This window comes from Tachysurus vachellii, chromosome 3 (genome assembly GCF_030014155.1).
Source record: "Tachysurus vachellii isolate PV-2020 chromosome 3, HZAU_Pvac_v1, whole genome shotgun sequence".
Lineage (NCBI taxonomy): Eukaryota > Metazoa > Chordata > Actinopteri > Siluriformes > Bagridae > Tachysurus > Tachysurus vachellii.
The window spans coordinates 30,498,684-30,518,966 of NC_083462.1; the positions used below are offsets into that span (position 1 = coordinate 30,498,684).

Sequence of the window (20,283 nt, forward strand, 5' to 3'; positions counted from 1 at the left end):
TTGCACATGACTATGTATGATATGCTGAGCACATTATTTAATTTTGAATGTAATGTGTACATACACTGGGTTTAAGTATGGGTTGTAATTGTTTTGTTTAAAGTAGGATACATATTTGCGTGTGATGCAAGTGTAAAATGGTTAGATATGTTTATTTCAATGCAATATACACAAATGTAGTGTATTTGGGAGCATATTGTTTAGTATAAAAAATGGAAACAGGAAATCTATATGTTGTAACTATTATTGTTATTATTTCTTTATTTACATGTTTTTTTTTTGTTTGCTTGAGTCTCACTGCACGAGGCTGGTGGACGCATGCAGTCTGCGGTCTGTACCAGAGTGGGAGGAGCTGCTAACCCGTCGGTCCGATTTCTCTCTATTAACAGATTAAAAGTGCCAAATTTCATCGCTGAGTGGTTGTGTGGTTCTTGTGGGTGAAGGTGTCCATCCCAGACACGCTACATTGGTCTTATGTAATATTCTAATTTTCTGAGATACTGAATTTGGGATTTTCCTTAGTTATAATCAGAGGTGGGTAGAGTATCCAAAATCTGTACTCAAGTAAAAGTACAAGTACTTTTAACAATCTTAATAGTTACTTGAGTAAGAGTAAAAAGGTATCTGATGAAAAAACTACTCAAGGAGTTAGTTACTAGTTACTTCTCATCTGATTGATATGAAGCAAAAACCCCGATTTTCAAACTACTTGGAGAGCTTTCACACATCTCTCCTTAAAAGACTCTTTATTCTGCTAATATAAAACACAGGTTGAAGTGTGTGTGTGTGTGTGTGTGTGTGTGTATATATATATATATATATATATATATATATATATATATATAATGTGTGTGTGTTCTACACTTTAGTGAAAAAAAAAACTTGAGTAAGATGTCAGGATTTGTGTATAAATGCAAAACGTCTTGCAGCATTCAATTCGATTTATTTTGTAGAACATGGATATGAAAATGCAGACGCTTATAATGAACGTTTGTTCATGAACGTGTTGTTTGTAGGGTTCACAGGATTGCACGAGAGCGTATATATGAGGGAAAACAGTGTGTAAAATGTAGTATTAATACATTTACACTACTATTACAATGCTCTTCCCACCGATTAGCTTAGCTACCTCTGAGGCGCCTCCTCTAAGGTGCACGCGACAGTCGGTAAAAGTTTAAACCCATGTTTACGTGTCAGGGTTAAAAAAGTCAAGACGCCGAAACCAAAGAAAACAAGGCTACCGCGCATCTTTCACTCACTCACTCTCACACACTACTCGCTACACACCACTCAACGCTCACTCAAATCACACAACATACAATTTAAAGAAAATAACAAAAATATAAGTTTTCACTCACACCTTCGGTACACGCTCACAAACTCCGTCCACGCATGCGCAGAGAGAGAGAGAGAGGGAGAGAGAGGGGGAAAGAAAGAGAGAGAGATAGAAAGGGAGAGAGAGAGCAGGGCCGTGCACAGGGGGGGTGGCCGGGTGGCCAGAGCCACTGCCCCTCTGTCCTCATCGACTAAGGTGCCCCTGTTCCCCACCCCCACCGCTCCGCTCAAAGCATTCCGCTGATTCCGCTAATCCACTCCAGGTTTTCCAGCTCGCTCCGCACGCCGCAAGCGCAGCATCACTCACAGTATGTGTCTGCGGCGCTCTCTTGAAACTAGGACTGAACACGACACGAAAGTTCACGAGTTCACGAAAGCTGTCGCATTAACAGGTAGGCTATGCAAGACAGTGGTTGAATCTGCGAAAATTTTTTGTATTTATGTCGGTAATGTTTTGCTCTTGGTCTTCTACTAGTGCTAACAACTTGTACTACATATTCACATTCTTAGAATTAGCTGTTTGTCTAATCAAATTATTGTACTCTCGATCAGATCTAATACAAACAACAACATGTTCTGTTGTTAGCACACTTTGTAGACCCCCTCCCAAAAAAAAAGACTAACAAAAAACAATGGCTTCACAAAAAAGAAGACAGAGACAGAGAGAGAAAGAGCGAAGGGAGTAAAAGCATTACCAGCAATGTGTAATTGTTATGTTCTATCAAAACATCTACAATAAAGTCTAAAATGTATTTGAGCATGTGCTATCTTCTCTTTTAATTGTACATTTTGTAATAACTGGATAATTTGTGTTAACAAGCAATCACCCCCTTAGTGCCCCTTTTTTTGGTTTAGGCCACTGCCCCTCAAAATGTCTGTGCACGGCCAAGTATATATAATATATATATATTTATGAGAGAGAGAGATTTTGTACGTAAACATATGCACAGCATGTAATATATATAGCAATCACTCACAACAGTTTGTTGTGTTAAGTACGGTTGCGTATTCCCTGACTTATGAGAATTGCAGCATACAGAATACTACTATGCTATTTTGATCAATAATTATACAGACACAATTGTTATGATAGATGTGTATTTCCCTCTACAGGGAACATTTACATTTACATTGTACTGTATGTACAACTACCTACTGCAACTTTGATTTGATGTCACTTGTTAAACTGATGAAATTGGAAGGCTGCACCGAAATCCAAATATGAGTATGCTGAGAGTCAGAGTATACAGTATATAATATGTACACACGTTTACATTTAAAAGCTAAACTCATGATACCAAATTTTATCCAATCATTCTCTCTTTGGGTGAAAAGAAAATGGCTGACCCAGGAATATATTTCGCTCAAATTTAGATTTATTTCACATACCAATGAATAGTGATCTTGATCAGTACAGAACAACACAAAAACAGGGGTCAAAGTTCATTTAAGACCCTATGCATACTACATGTATAACACACCAAAACCTAGTCAGGAGTCATGGTTATTAACTACAAAACTACAAAATGCCTTTCTTTAAGCTACCTTTGTTCTTTAAGTTACCTTTAATATTTTAATATTGCCTGCTTTTAACCGAAGCCCTCATTACATTCATATTCTGTTCTTCTTCATTCACTTGTATGTCATTCTAGCTTGAATACTTCCAGAGTGCCCTTTCATCTAGATTTTCCCTGAAGCAATGCTTGTCAGATTTTAGTATCTGATTTTTATAACAAGTGTATCTGAGAAGATAAGTCTGCTGTGATAATGTACAATTTCTGTGTAAGACGGCAATAGTGTACCGTGTAGTGACTAGGCCAAAGAGTAAGCTGACCATTTTACTAGATTCTTTTCATCAAAAACACAATATTTAAAATAAAGCACAGTGCATATATAAATATAAGCTTCACACCTTACACTTTGTGGATATTTTGTTGTAATTGTGGCCACATAAGTGGTAGCTACATAGCTAGATTCTACACACACTGGCCATTTTAAATAAGATCTGTTAATACTGTAGATAGTTTTCTTTGATTGCTGTAGTCCATCTGTGGTTACGTACATTTTATCAGTCCAGGCCATCATCTTATTTTGGTGATGTACCAATGTCAGCACAGCTACAACATCTGAATGTTTTAAAATGATCAGTCAAACCCCGATCCCCAATCCAACATGTGGGAAGACTAAAAACCTGCAGTTCACCAATAGGCATGTTCTATAAATACAGCTTACTAAATCATTCACAAGATTTTTAATTGTGCAGAAATACCATTTCAAGTGACAATTACTGAGTAGACATGACTCTACTTAAATGTAAATCTCTAGAGCAAACTAAGAAGACCATACTATACTGTATGTAATCATATACTGTAGAAAAGCTTATTTCTTTTTTGCATTTCAATAAGAGCAAAAATTAGCATCACTCCTCCTGCCAGACCCAGTGAGTAGCGTAGTGTAGATGTTTTGGTCTCTGGAACGGGGCGTGTCTTGAAAGGCTGGGTTACACGCTCCCACTGGGTGAGAATGGCCTGACGAGCCCCGTCCCACCGACCTGGCCCACTCAGCCGAAACTGGTACGGGGTACAGGGGCCGAAGAAAACCCTAAAACCCAAACCAGGATCTGTCAGGAACAACCACAAGAGGTTGGGATGCACACCGACTTCCTGTGCAATAGAATCCATGTAAGGGATATAGTCCACCTCAACAGCAGCTTTATTTGGACAAGAGTATCTGTAAAATAACATGAGAAACAAGACAAAGTTAAGACAAGTCAATAAGACAATATCTTTAAGAAAAGATATAAAAATTAATTCACCTTTTCATATTTGCCTTTTGGTCTTTCTCTGTGATCTTGTGTATTATTGATACAGAAGGAAGTGGTTTTAAACCTTGAGGAAAAAAGAGTGAAGATGCTGTTTAAAGAGCTTTCTACTTTTTTCCAGACATTCAGGACTAACAAACAGTCTACTTCACTTAGATAGCTCAAGACATATTAAATGTATTACTTTAAACTGAATTTCAAGCTATAAGAAACATTTCTGCTACAGTAAGTACTCATAAACATGCCATTATTACTAGACAGTGACCTTCATCAGTGACATGTAATATGTCTTGAATTTATCTAGCCGTCTTTAAGTATTGTTTTATTACAATGTCTCCATGCTTTATAATACCTGCAAAGACTCGAGTGGCCCATCGTGCCTGCATTTCCATTACAGGCATTAGCGGTCCTGTTGTACTGATTAATCCTATAAAGGCCAGTGTGGGGTGCTCAAGGGACAGAGGAAAGACTTTTTTGTAGAGGCTCACTTTCCCTACAGGGTCTCTGTACTTTGATGGCAGTAAAAATGGGAAGCTTGCCTTGTATCCTGTACAGAAGACAAATGCATCTATCCCTTCTTCAACTGCCTCGTTATCAAACACAACAGTCGAGCCTCTGATCTCTCGCACGTTTGGTTTCATGTGCAGTGCCCCCTGAAGGATGCGTACTGGTAGATCATCATTAATGACGGGACATTGGCTGAGTATCCTGTAAGAGAATAGATGACACTTAAGGAATGCTTTACTTAATCACTTACAAAGGTATGAGTTGTAGTGCTGTGTTGTTTTGTTCGACTTGACCTGTGGCTGGGCTTCAGTCCGTACAGCCTGTGGTTATATTTCTGATTGTAAGATCTCTCCACTGCCCAGTTGAGCAAAGCTTGAGGAAACACTTGCATCAGAAGGGTGTTCAGTCGTGTTACCACGTTTATGTCCAAAGGCAGACCGCCGCTAGACGTACGACCCACAACCCATGCTCCCTCACGCATGCTTAGAAAAGTCTTTGAGGTAAAAAATTTGTTAAAATATGTTAATTTAGATCTGGTATGGCTGCATTTGTAGGCACAATATAGAAAAGCCCTAACACACTTATGAATGAATGTATGTGGCTTGATGTATGTGGCTTGAACAACCACAATCATTTACACCTGTCCAGTTTTATCTGAAATGCATCCCAGACCACCTCCTGAAGTGGTTTGAACGATCGGATTTATATCCGTCTCAAAAACGTTTCGGAGGGCATTTAGACCTGGTCTTTTTACGATCGGATAGCTATCTGATCACAGAAAACGCATGAAGTGACGAGGTGTAAAAAGCCCCTCATATTGTATCCTGGTGCAATCACATCCCCAGGTAACTGGGACATCTAGTCCCAGTTATGTGAAAGAAAATGGGACACAGACATTCTTCTTCTATTGCTCCTTCCATTGCTTCAGCTCTTGCATGCACATTGGATCTGCTTTTGATTGAGGACAGAGGGGTAGCATGTCTGGTCTAGTGCCACGTATGTGGCACAAACACATTAAAACATTTATATGACTGCAGCTCTTTTGAAAGTATGGAACTGAGCCTGGCTCACTGAGCCCAGTTTGTAGATTGTCCCTCCTTGGATTGCTGTCAGTCAACTATTTACCAGGAACACTCTATAAGTCTTGCAATTTCAAAGGTTCTCCAGCTCAGTTGTCTGGCTATAATGGTTTGCACTTGCCAGAGTCACTCAAGTCTTGATGCCCATTTCTCCCACATCCAACAGGTTGACAATGAGAACCAAATTTTTGCTTACCATTTAATTAATCCCAGGTCTTGGCATGCACAGTTATTACTATATGATCTTCAATGTAAATCAATCTTGTTTCATCTGTGAGTGACATAATGTTTTGGTTTATCAGTGTATTCCACATTGATTACCTAACATTGGTCATCGATTAAATGAATACCTCTAATAGTATATTATGATAAAAAGTTGACCGGTTTCTGTGTAGCTCTGCAAACAGAGATTTTCATTTAAACAAAATTGTTTTGTCTGTGAATAGTTTTAACCAGTTTTTGGTTTTCTGCTAGTGTGCTGAACCGAGTGTGCTTACTTTTTCTGCTACTCTGCTGATCTCCACAGTGATGTCCCCACCAGAGTTACCAATGCCAATAACCACCACTCTCTTCCCATGGAATGAATGTGGATCCTTATATTCCCAGCTGTGAGAGCACTTTCCAGGAAACGTATCTATTCCTAAAGCAGAAAAAAAAAGAAGTGGATCAAAATGAGACTGACTTTGACATCAATGTGATTTACAGGTATGAAGAGTGGTAGCATGATTATACCAGGAAATGCTGAGAGGGGTGTAACAGGGTGTGTGAATCTCCCTGAACACACAAGCACCCCATCAAACACCTGTGTTTCTTTGTGTCCATTTCTGTTCTCAGTTTCCACCTCCCACTGACTTGTGGCAGAGAAGTCATGCCTCTGTCTGACACTGAGCACTGTTGTCTGAAAAATACAAACGTTACCTTCTGCAGATGCATATTAACATCATAAATGTAAAAAGCAAAATGAAGAAATGATAACCTTGAAACGAATGTACTTGAGCAGGTCAAAGTGCTCGGCATACAGCCGTAAATAGTTCATCAGCATGGAGTGGTGCATGTAGTTCGGATAGTGTGCTGGCATGGGGAAATCACTAAAGCACATCATCTCCTTTTGAGGTATTTACGACGAGTGACTTGTATATACTGGAGTGTTCGGCCTCTGGGGTCTCCTGCAAATGCAAAGAAGCACAGCAACACTAATGTGGAACTAGTGGGTAGCAATGAATATAAATTAAAAACGTCCCCTTGATCGCGTGTACAATACAAAGACTGCCGATATTTTAGCTTCTTCTAATATTTCAACAGATTCCACTAATTATTACTTACATATCCAGGGCTATATTCTGAATTTCTTTGAAACTTTGTTGATTTAATCTCAAAACTGGTTGTTTTTTTAGATAAAGCATTAATCGCTGTAGACCTTTTTATTTCGATAATCTGCAATACAGTCTGAGAATAGTATTTCAGTATTAATGAACAGTATAACAGTATTGCTTACAAATATCCCCCCCTGCACAAATTTCTGTCCCGCCACTTCCACTTCTCTTCTGTTTGTTCTGTGATTTCTGCCATGTATTCCTGACTTTGACCACCATAGGCTGATTCTTACCTGTTTTTTTGCCTGTGCCCTTTTTTTTAAAGACTTTGCGAAGTCTTTTTATTTCAAACAAACAAAGTCAAATAACAATACAGAATCCCATTTTAGTTTTACATGAAAAAGGAGTAAAGTAAAAGAATTACAACAATCAGAGCTGATCCTGACCTCCCTGTGGCCCTAAGCAAAATTCTGCTATAAGGGGCCCTCCTACCTGACCCATGAGCCATGTAAACCATTTGCCACACTGTGTATAAAAGCTAAAATGGCTTGCCATGCAGTATCACAGTGTTTTATAGTATGCATGACAGCAATACTTGATCCCTGATGGTTATTATTTACTGAGGGATGTGCATTCATATTGACCTGGCATTTATGCCCATTCCAATGTAAATCCATTGGTTTCCATATTGCATTAACGTTGTTGTAACATTGATTGAGCGAGTATAAACATTGTCATTTAGGAGTGCCATCACGCTACTTTTTGTACTGGTTCCCACACAGGTGTTGCTGCTGGAAAGCACGCGTGTCATTTCTTGCACGATATTTCACACGCATATGAACGCATGTTCACGAGCTGCGCGGTTATCGAGCTGCCGTATATAAACACCGTTGCCCTTGGGCGTTTATTCACGCGAATGTTCATGCAATAAATTGTTGTGTGACAGACAGGTCAAGAGATGCACTGGCAGCACTGCACAGCTAATTTAGCTAGTCAGATAGAGACTAGAGACAGAATCACATCAACTTAATTTTACTGTTAATTGCTCTTGCTGACATCAAACTTGAAGAGAACACAAGTTTACCTGATTGCTGTTCTCGCATTTCACTCTCATTTTGTTTCTTTTTTCTCTTTTCATGGCCAGATAGATAGCTCCGCTTCATATTGTCATCTACACAGTAAACATTAACACGTGCTGTAAAATGAGGCAGGGGGAGGTGGGGCCTTGCGTAATTTGCAACTTGCGTAGTGAGCGTATAGGGCCGATCGGCTCTGACAACAATAACAATAACTAGAACTGTACATTTCCTGAAGAAAATGTGAATGGTGCTTGCACGTGACAAGTTCCCCTCATCGTGCCGAGTGTTTTGATATATGACATGTCCATGTTGTGCTAACTTTTAGATTTTGCTTACCTTGGGGGCGGGGCTACACGTGACATCACGTGACATGACCAAAACACGCGTGATGCACTTCCCCTCATTGGGCTGAGTGTTTTGATATATGACACGTCCATGATGTGCAAAATTTTTGATTTCGCTTATTTTGGGGGCGGGGCTACACGTGACGCCACGTGACGTGACTAAAACACGCGTGAGGCAGTTCCCCTCATCGGGCTGAGTGTTTTGATATATGACATGTCCATGTTGTGCTAACTTTTTGATTTCGCTTATTTTGGGGGCGGGGCTACACGTGACGTCACGTGAATACCCGCTGGGGTGCCAATACTTTTGAACAAAAGTGACTACTAAGTGTTTTGACATTTCATGTAAAAACTGCAGTCATTATGGAATTCTACTTATTATTATACTGCATAAAACAGTATTTTGGGGGCGGGGCTACACGTGACGTCACGTGAATACCCGGTGGGGTGCCAATACTTTTGGACAAAATTCCAATTGACTGTATTCCAATACTTGTGGAAACATTGGATTGATAGTGTGGAGTTGATAGTTACATGTATTGAGAGTGTGCTTTACATCTACAGAGAGAACAAAAGAATTTTAAGAATTCCCCATTCAAGTCTATGGGAAAAAAAAAACCATTTGAGCTTCCGTATCGGGAATTCCGGAATTCCGATCGCTTATAAAAGTCATAGCACACCTGTCCTCAACGAGCCGGTCGATTTGACACCTCATTCATGGGTCTGGGACAAAAGCTGCGAGACAAGTTACGCGCCGAAAAAGTGTCCGGAAGAAAATTATAATAAAAATTTGAATGCTGCTTGCACGTGGCAAATCCCGGAGGCTAGTCGAGACGAGCATGTGACGTCAGCTGAATACTCTTGAGGAAGTTTTCCTCATTGCGCTGAGTGTTTTGATGTGTCACATGTCCATGTTGTGCTAATTTTTTATTTTCGCGTGACATCACGTGACATCATGTGACGTCATCAAAATACACGTGAAGAAGTTCCCCTCATTGTTCTGAGTGTTTTGATATGTCACATGTCCATGTTGTAAAACGTTTTTTGATTTTACATATTTTTACATATTCTGCGGCACAACCGGAAGGCCAGTCGGTACACCAATGTAAAACTTTGTTCAGAGTATCACCCTAAAGGAACTGGCCGAGTTTGGTGTAGATAGTTCGAAAGCTTGCCAAGTTATAAACCTCCATAGTTTATAATGGGAGTCTATGGGGAAAAAGGCCACTTTGAGACCCGGTACCGGAAGTACCGGTACTCGGATCGCTTATAAAGGTCATAGCACACCTCTCCTCAATGAGCCGGTTGATTTGACACGTCATTCACAGGTCTAGGACAAAAGCTGCGGGACAAGTTACGTGCCGAAGTTTTGTCCGGCACAATAGTAATAATGTTGCTTTGCAAGCACCATTAATAACAATAATGGAAAGGAAGTAAAAAGAAAAAGAAGAAAACAAACCACCCAACACCCGCCCACCCCGGGTCCTGGCCCTTTTTAATTATTGAATACAAGTCATTTAAAATTTACAAAAGAAAGAAAACTTAATCTGGCAAAAACCTGAAGGCCTATGAAATATGAAATAAACGGTTGCCATTTATGAAAATTCAAAATTCAAATTCAAAAATTTATGAATTTTCTCAAGCTTAATAACAACGCTGTATCCTTTAGCCATTGTGAGTGGGAAAGCCAGGAAAACATTTCTGAACAAAATGCCTAACTTGAAAACATCTAAAGAGGTGGCTGGCAGGTAGCCCAAACAATGATGACAAATTAGCAAAACTGTTAAAAAAATATAGTATAAGACAAGAAAACAGTATATTCCTTTGCTATATCACACTGAGAAAATAGAATCCAGACACAAAGGGGAAAAAGATGATTGCTACGTAATGGACCTAAAGGAGAAGCAGTTACAAACTTTAAGAACTTTTCCTAAATTGATACCAGGTTTTTAAAGTATTAAATACAACAGAATTTTTAATTTTTAGTTGGAAGAGAAGAGTATATAAGCTCGAGGTATGACTGGTAAAGGCCAACCTGACACTACCAGCCATTATGAGGTTAACCTGGTGGCCTTTGACTCTAAGCCTTCTACTACTAAATACACTCCTAACTATTATGCCATTGAGCTCATACATGAAGGTGTGAAATGAATATGCATTGGGAGAAAGAACATGACTGAGGAGTGTTGTTTTGACAATTTCAGAGATTATTTTGTTCACCTGGACATAAACTCTGACAGGTCCTAATTCAACACTCTGGATGTTCCTTCAACACTGGAGGATGTTTTGTTGCTGTGTAGTTATACTGTTATTAACTCCCATCTTTCTTTACTAGTGAAGGAGTTTCTAAACCTACAAATCTCATGATCTACCTGTTCTACACTACAACACCTACATAAGAGTTTTAGTGGTTGTTTAGCACAAAGCAGAACACATTTTATAGTTCCACAATCACTCTGTGTGTCATCTAGTTGAGGGTGAGGTCTGCTGTCTCAAAATATCTTTTGGGGATTGGCAACATTGTGAAAAGCAGTACTTTTATTCCAGGTTTGACCACCTAGCTAGAGACGATTTCACAGAAGGTATGCATTCTCTGATTGAGTCTTGAGTCCTGGCTACATCAGTCCTCCAACTTTATGGGACTGCAAACAGTCCATTCTTCTTCCCTCTGAAACCCCACAAGGCCCTTCTTTAATTTCCATTCAACTTTTTTTGGTGGATTTTCAGTTCTCTGCATTGATTCTGTTGTTTAATATGCTTCTTTGTGCCATCTGGCTACAGTTTCTGCTGTGTCAGTATGCAGTCTACATGAATAGGCTTTCTGCTGTGCTGGATTCAAGAAGTAGTTCTTCTTGCCTTTGCACTAACCCCCTAAATGTGTGCTGTCTACAGTATGTGTTCTGAGCTTGACAGGGAAAGCACTCTAAGGCTCAAATCCCTGTTGAAAATGTAGATCATATACTACAGTATGTTTGCACAATATATGCTTCGTTAATCATTATCACAACACTGGACTTTGCACTATACTGTAGGTGTAAATGTGTATGTATATATCAGTTCTGGATACAGACTTTAGTGACTTATTGTCTATTTATCGTCTTGTCTTATCTAGGTCCAGTTTCTGTTTCAGACCCTGATTCTGTCAGTTGTCTGACTTGTTTCATCCTTGTGGGTTCAGACCTGATGGGCTAGCCTTTACTCCACATGTGCATTAATGAGCCTTGGACACCCATGACCCAGTAAACTGTTTGTCCATCTTTGCTAGGTATTAACCACTGCATACTGGGAACATGGTGTTTTAGAGATGCTGTGGCTTAGTCATCTAACCATCACCATTTGGCCATTGCCAAGTTGCTCAGATCCTTATGCTCATCCATTTTTCCTAATTCTACACTCTAAAAAATGATTCATGGGGTTAGTTTGTAAAACTTAAAATAAAAACATTTTCAGCATAAAAAAAAGAAGTTTGTAATATGTACTTGTATTGGTGAGTTGATAACTCATTTTAATAAGTCTTTCAAAATTAAAATAAAGAATACTGTCTTTAACTTAATTATATATCGATTTTGAACAAACACTTTTACCTTCACGTAACAACAGAAAAATATTAAGTTGGTGAAACTTGTATATTTAGTGAGCCTCCTTTAAAAGCTGAGTAAAGGCGAAATTTGCCCAGACTTGTTTTGCTGCCAGAGCGGGACAACTAGGAGCCGGAGAAACAGGAGAATCGAGGCTATATTGGTAAGTTAATATTTTTGCTTTGTTTTAATCTCAGCAGCTACCAACTGTATACACAAAAAATCGTTGACTTAAGTAAAGTTGGCTGCATATTCACAGATTGGAGTTTCCCGAGTCAAAAACTCCTGAGCTAAATGCTGTTACTATACGAATAACACCTCTTTTCTATCGTAGTAATTTTGAGTTTTGCTCAAAATCAGCTTTCCTCCGAGGTGGACAAAATACATATGAACCTAAATATGAAAAAAAAAATGAATATGCGGCCAACTTTACTTAAGTAAATCGTTGTTGTCACACATTAAACTGAAAAGATCATTTGACCTAAGCTAATTCATCGATTCTAAAGTTAATAGACATTTAGCTAGTGTGTTCAAAATAGACTTTATGTTTTGTTTTACAGTGGCAACTGAATGATGTTAATTGACATCAAACATGTTTAGTGTCGTCCGAATTTAAAGTTGGCACTGGGTTGATTAAGACTTACACACACACACACACACACACATATACATACCTACCTACATACATACAGTACATACATACCTACATACATACACACATACATACATACACCTGTAGAAGTTAAATAGTTAATTTAAGCACACTACCTAACATGACAATGTGTGTGTGCCATTTTTATCTGCTGTTCTGATGCTTACGTTTTCACAGTTGATCCATGTGACCTTGTAAACCTTGAGCTTTTTGTAAATTTGCCATTACAACATTAAAGTTTTTATTTTTCTTTCATATACAATCTGCTGCATTATGTTTGATGGTTAGGCAGCTGACACATTTCTTTAAGTTTGCAATTTTTCATGTGTAGTAAATTGTAACTCCTAAGATTTAACTCCTGTGTCCATTAATGTCCTGTTTCTTTACAGGATGATTCTGTGGAAAGGAGGAGAGAGACTGCTATACATTCCTTAATAGTATATCTTGGAGAAAAGGAGGAAGGTCTCTTTAAAGAGCACTTGGTATGTAAATCAGACACTTAGACTCAGATACATTGTACTTTGTATTACTCATTTTTAAATATGCCCATCCAGCGCCAGTATTATTATTGAGGGATCGGAAGTCCTGCAAGACCTGGAGGTATTCAGAGCCTGTGCCCTGCTAATGGGGCTGATGTATGCTCTCAACCTCAGCTACAGTACACAAAGGACCTAAAAACATACTTTTGAGGTGTTTCAGAAAATAATTCTTGAGCTGGATGGTCTGAAAGCTAGCCCGAAGGTAATGTCTTTAAACAATAAACTGTTGTCTTCCTGAAATGTTTCATGTAAATGTTTTGTTGTGCATACATGTACAGCAGCTGTAATTTTGACATTTTTTTACATGAGGGATACAGTGTTGTATTTGTTTCGAGACTTTATGGGGGCTGTAGTTTATGTGATGAAGGTAAAATTTTATAATTTTCAATAATATAAAAAAAGGAAGAAAACTTTTAGTTTCAGCTAGGTGGACCCAATAATCTGGCAATTGTGTCTGTTGGAATTCATTTTTCACGTTCCCTGTGATTTATTATTATTATTTTATTTTTTTCTGATATGTACCTACCATGTTACTAAAAAAAATACTTGATTCTTTACTTGACTTTACTCGAAAAATACTTTAGTCCTGGATAATTATCTTTTTGTCAAAGCATTGTTAAAACCTTTTTGTACATAAGTTGGCATTGGTTTTATAATAAACTAGTTTCATCATAAAACTGGAATTGCTGTGTTATTTCTCCTGACTGAAGTGAAATAAGTTACTTATACTCAAAAAAATTAAGGAAACAATTTGCATGGACATATCTAAGTAGAATGGAATTAAAATAAAGAAGTTAGAATAGCTTAAATTATGTAATTTGACCACTTAATATCACCAAAACTTTGAAATTAAAATTAAGTTGTTTCAACCTAAGCTCTTAGAGGTTAAGTCAAATCATGTTGGTTGTACTAAACAAATTGGGTTAGTCTAACTATAAAAGGTTCATGATATCTACTTAATAATGACTGAGTTGAAGCTACTTAAAAAGATGCATGCAAATTGTTACCTTCATTTTTTTAAGTTGAGCCAGCGAATTATTTTTTAGGAGTGTATTTTTGAGAACTGTCTTTTCACTTGTTGCCTAATATATTCCACCCTTGATGCCATTGTTATGATATAACTAGTGTTATTCACCCAGTGATTTGAATGTTATGATGAGTTTTTGTCCCTTATTAAATCAAAGTTTGCTTTGCAAATTGCACATTTAGTTCCCATGTTCATTGTCTGACACTGTTCGAAGGACAGTTATTTCTTTGTTTATTCATTTATTTGAAAAAGCCTTGATAAATCTAGGAAGATAGTGTGCAATGTCTTCATGCTTAAGTGCATACATTCCAATTTATTCAAGTGGTCCCATTATTTTAACAATTACCTTTATAGTGAGGTATTATTAAAACCTAGTCACAAAACATTATTGCCCTATTGCCTCTGTAGTTTCTGAATTTTGTTTGTTTGATGGGGGATATATTATCTATAGGTTAGTCCTATCAATCAGTCTAATACACCATGTTAATTCATTGCAAAACAAAAATAAATCCAATTCCCCACCTTAAACCTCCACAGTCCTCCAATGTCATCACTGCTCTCAAAGCACACTGGCTTCAGACCTTCATCCAAACAGCACTTTATGCAGGTCAATCCAGAGGTTCCTCCTCCAATCACAGCAACACTGCAAGTCATACTGTAGATCTGAAAATCAGGGATATCCTTTATTCACACAACTGATTAAGTGATTTGTACGACATACATACCATAACATTGTTGTGTGCATATTCCAATACTGAGTTTGTAGATAACACAAAGAATCATTCAAACAGAAACAAACAAATGGCCAATCTTCCAGGTCCAGCACTGGACATAGCTCGAAAACCAGAGGACAAAAGCTGAGTTGAGGGAGGTGGGAAAGGAACTACACAGCCAACAGGAAGGTGTTTTGAAACTACCTTTATCTTAATGTGAATCTGTATAAACATTTTATAATGTTAAACACTATAATGTTATTGTAAACTGTTATGTTGATTATTGGAGTAAATTCTGACCTGACTTGATACAGTTATTAATAATTATGATATTGTTTAAATGTCATGGAATACTGTAAGATGTTAGTTTGTCTGTGTTTGTGTGTCTGCCAAGTCTAGATCTAGTAATCCCTAGTGTATAAAATGCATCAATAACACATAAATTATATAAATACATTAATGACACTAAGGAGTTAATAGGCTATTAACAGGTGGTGTCTGTGGTATTGCAGGTGAAAAATATGCATTTAAACCTATCCAACTCATTTTACATATTTATTCAAATTGTAAACAAATCTGAGCAGTAATGCAGGTTTTTCTGGGTCACTGAAAGAGCCAACCATTCAAGTTTCAATGATTGCTCATTTTTAAAATGGTAACGGCCATATTGTTCATAGATCTCAACATTTTTCTGGCTAGTATGAAGAGAGAATCTTTTCTCAAACTGCACCATGAAGATGGGGCAATAATCCTAACGCACTAAAGCACATAAATTATGAAATAGCAAATGTGCTTTAATAGCAATGTTTATTGTTCAAGCTGAAACATACATCATTTATTCAGACACCAACACTTAGTTGGTGAGTTATGTCATTAATTAAATGAGTTTATAACACACTCTCACATGTAAACACAATATGTTTATATTAAAGTTACATTTAAAGAAATATTTAAAAAAATAAAAAATTAGTTACATTTCTTACCTTTTATCTTATAACGCTTGTGTTAAAATGAAGTCCATGTAACAAACTTTAGCACAAAGCAACTGCGTGAACTTTATGTCTCTTGTCCTTAATCAATAGCGAATTGAGGGCAGAGAGAGGGAGAGAAAGAAAGAGAGAGAGAGAAAGAGATTTTGATTTTTAACTCAGCTTTATTAATAAATAAACAATAAGTTACAATACAAGGTTAAAAACCAGCAGCAGTTTTAAAAAGTTGTTTTTAGTGTAAAAGGCTGTTAAAAATTAGCTTATCATCATCATCATCATCATCATCATCATCAATAAAACAGATAACATTTGCAAAACTATTTCAACATTAAAGTGCTCAAATCATTCATTGATTTAAAAAAAAGTGAAATTGTGATAAATTGGACGTGTAACAATTCAAAAATGATGGTAAATTATGGCTCAACCTGTACAGTAAGTACTCTTCAGAGTAAGCTGATGTTTATTTACACGTGCACCAAAAGTCCAGCAGTGAGATATATATATATATATACAGTGACGATGACAAAAATAACAACCAAAAGAAACTTACATCCAAATGCAAATCACTGTACAAATATATTTATACTCAGTATCCACAGTATACCGGTATAACCTTAGCTTACAGCACCACAGTAGCACGCTCGCTCCACTTGGCAAAAACCCCTCCTGCACTGGAGGCTGGCTGGCCTCCTGCACTGGAGGCTCTACAGAAAAGTATGGGTATGTGTGTGTGGCTGTATGTATGTGTGTGTATGTGTGCCAGTGCTGTCGCTAGCAGCGGTGAAGGATGTGAGAGATCTCACTACTTCACAGAAATCTATTTTGACTCCAGCTTTCACTAGAGCTCTTTCACTAGAGCTTTCACTAGAGCTCTGAAAACAGAAATAAATGACTGATCAAACCCTTCTTCTCTACTCTCTACTGCTAATGTAAATGGCCATTTTTGCTTCTCCGACAATAAAATTGATCAGTTCCCATTTCTGTTTTTCTGTTTTTTTATACCCAGCTCCAAAAATAAAACGTACCTGGGACCATGCTTCACCAAAGGAGATAAAAAGTGTTTTCAGGAGCTCAAAGAGAGCATCAAGTCTTTTGCATTTTAAAAAACAGTGAAAAACAGTTTCTGTATAGAAGGGACATGTCTTTAAAACATCTGGATTTAACTTAGAAATTAAAACATTGACCAGCACTGCTCCATGTAAAATTCTTCCAATAATCTCTTAATTCTCTAAATCACCTGCTCATTTTCGAAGTGACAATTTATAAAACACTCTCCATGCTGGCTTAGTGTCAGCTAAAACCCCAAGCTTGTCCCTCCACACCGTATCTTTCCTTCCATCCAGCTTTCTTAATTTATAGTTTTTACACAACATTTGTAAATTTCTTTTCCTTTTGTTTCATAGATAGGTAAAACATGTCCTTTGTCTGTATCAAGGTACAAACCATTAAATGCATCAAGCTTTGGTAAAAGTTCCAGTTCAGGGAAAGGGTCGCCTTTATCCGGTGTTTCAGTGCTTTCGTGGTATTCCTTCAATAAAATCAGTTCCTCTTTTGACAACTTGCTGATCCATTTGTTGATGTTGATTTCAGCGTGTCGCAGTGACCGTAGCCCGAGTGACTTGGCCACCGCTCTCGTGTCTTTGAAATTCGGTCCTACAGTGTTCTTTTAGCCAGTCCTTTTAGCCATTCCCAGTTTTTTAGTTTACCTTCTATTTTTCCTAACACTCCTTCCCAGTTTTTCTTTTCATCATTTAAATAAATCCCTAGGTATCTGAATTCTTTTGTCCACTTTAGTCCACTTGCGAGTTTTGGTAAACCGAAGGTCCAATTTCCTACTGCAATAGCTTCACTTTTTTCCCAGTTGATTCTCTTGATTTTTTCTCTTTTTCCAGAACGACTTTTTCTAAAACCTTAATTCCATTTTGATTTTGTACTAAAACCATAACATCATCTGCATACGCAGATAAAACACGTGGAACATTAAAACCAGGAAGAATAAAACAATTTAGAGACATTCGTAATCAATATAAAAACAGTTGATTCAGTTGATAAAGTGTAAAACATACCCGGTAAAGAACTTTACTGTACATTAAAGGGAGCGCTTAACACTCCGTTGTTCTTGTGTACACTTTCAAAATCCTGGTACATCACCTTTATCATTGCTATAAGACCAGAGGTATTTGTGCTCAACCCGGTCAAAAGCTTTTTCCTGATCCAGTGAAAGTAGACCAAGGTCAATTGTCAATGAGCTGGAGACGTTCAAAATGTCCCGAATTAAAAAAACGTTATCAATTATAGATCTATTAGGCACACAGTATGTTTGGTCAACGTGTATTATAGAGTCCATGGCATCTCTGAGACGGTTAGCCAGCACTTTGGACATTATCTTGTAGTCTGTGCAAACACAGAGCAGTGATACTGGGATGCTAGCTCTTAATGTCCTGTAGATCCCCTGTCTTGGGGAGAAGTGTGATTACCGCTCCGGCTGCTCAGGGGTAGACACATTTCTTCACAGCTTTTGGTATGAACCTCCAGCAGATCTTCTCCCAGTTCCTGCCAGAAGAATTTATAGAATTCTGCTGGTAGGCCGTCTATTCCATGTGCTTTTCCACCCGGCTTGCAGCTCTTCCAGAACCAGTGGGCCTTCCAGTGCAGCACTGTCCTCTGTGAAAGCTCTCTAACAGCTCTTCATTGTCACAGTATACACTCTCATACAGATCGCTGTAGAAGTTTGTGGCATACCATCTGATGTCGTTACTGTGTGTTATTTGTTGCCCATCCTTTGTGCACAGTTTGTGCATGAATCTGCTCTGTCCATTCTTTTTCTCCAGTCCAAAGCATAACCGTGAGGGGGCGTCTAATTCATTGATTCCTTTAAAACGTGAAGGGACGAGAGCTCCTTGTGCTTTTGTGCCCAATATATCCGCCATAAAAAATATATTTTTACTATGAGGTTTTCAAAATGTCCTCTGTTTCCTGTGGACTCAGTTAAAGCCTGGAGTTCCACTATATCTATCTCCAGCTCTCTTAATGACTTGGTGATGTCCCTTGTGACGTTGGCAGTGTACTCCTGGCAGAGCTGCTGGATTAAAACCTTTCCATGGTCTCACCATTGTCTACAGGAGAAATCTCTCTTCGCTTTTCTAAAAGAAGTCCAGAAAAATCTAAAAGACCCAATAGAATTAGGAACATTCAGTAAAGAAACATTCAAGTTTTTAAAAGACACATTAGTGCATACTTCGATGCTGCGTGAGGTTCCAGTGGTTCCCATCCATTGAGTCATTTTGAATAGAGTTAAAATCTCCTCATAAAAACAGATAATCTTTCAAATAACAGCTGGATAAAAGTTCACTTAAAGGTGGGGTCTCCGTTGTTTAAAATGTCAAATGTCGAAATTTGACATTTCAGTTGGCCCAGATTTCTAAAAATCCTTTCTTTGTATTGGTCTTAAGTAATATACTAATTTTCTGAGATACTGAATTTTGGATTTTCCCTAGTTATAATAATCAAAATTAAAAGAAATAAACATTTGAAATATATCTGTCTGTGTGTAATGAATTAATATAATATACAAGTTTCACTTTTTGAATGGAATTATTGAAATAAATCAACTTTTTGATGATATTCTAATTATATGACCAGCACCTGTACATTTATTTTAAACACGATGTTCAGGTCTTTATCCCTGCTGTTTAAAATCATGTACACATGTCTTCTGTAAGACATAATGTGCCTCATCTCGAGGTCTTTACAGACGACACAACGACAAGTCAGACAACCCGGAAGAGGTTGGTATAGTTTGTGAATGGAAACTTATCGATCATCGGACGAGACACCATACATTCACCTGTATATCTTGAATGACAGGTGTCTTGTCCAATGATCGGTAAGTTTCCATTCACAAACTATACCTACCTCTTCCGGGTTGTCTGAATCGGTGCACGAAACAAATTAACAAATCCGAAAACACAGACAACCCGGACGAGGTTGGTATAGTTTGTGATTGGAACACGTACTGATCATTGGACAAGACACCTGTCACTCAAGGTATACATGAAGTTCAACAGTCTGCCGCAATGGATTACTGTGGATTACTTCTGTTATTTTCTTATATTTAAACGGAGAACTTTACACATTACACATAAGATTCCATACCTCTATATCTTGAGTGACAGGTGTCTTGTCCAATGATCGGTAAGTTTCCATTCAAAAACGATACCTACCGTTTCCAGGTTGTCTGACTTGTCGTTGTGTTTTCGGATTTGTTCATTTGTTTTCGGATTCCTTAATTATGTTGGCTTTGTAGA

General features: G+C 37.8%; 1 protein-coding gene, 1 long non-coding RNA gene and 1 pseudogene across 3 annotated transcripts in view; 1 reads left to right on the top strand and 2 right to left on the bottom strand.

The window, feature by feature from the left end:
* LOC132843420 (flavin-containing monooxygenase 5-like) overlaps nucleotides 1-1,446 on the bottom strand; it is a 33,407-nt gene extending 31,961 nt beyond the window's left edge. The window contains exon 1 of one of the 2 annotated variants that reach the window (XM_060866721.1): nucleotides 1,361-1,446. The gene's annotated coding sequence lies outside the window, so the exon portion shown is untranslated. The remainder of the gene's footprint in view (nucleotides 1-1,360) is intronic. The other variant, XM_060866722.1, reaches the window with a different exon arrangement.
* A 1,824-nt stretch (nucleotides 1,447-3,270) lies between these two features.
* LOC132843421 (flavin-containing monooxygenase 5-like) lies at nucleotides 3,271-16,060 on the bottom strand (annotated as a pseudogene).
* Nucleotides 9,425-13,500, top strand: LOC132843422 (uncharacterized). Its single transcript, XR_009648111.1, has 4 exons — nucleotides 9,425-12,089; nucleotides 12,155-12,219; nucleotides 13,098-13,190; nucleotides 13,263-13,500. It is a non-coding gene; the product is annotated as an uncharacterized LOC132843422 (long non-coding RNA).
* Nucleotides 16,061-20,283: the final 4,223 nt, after the last annotated feature.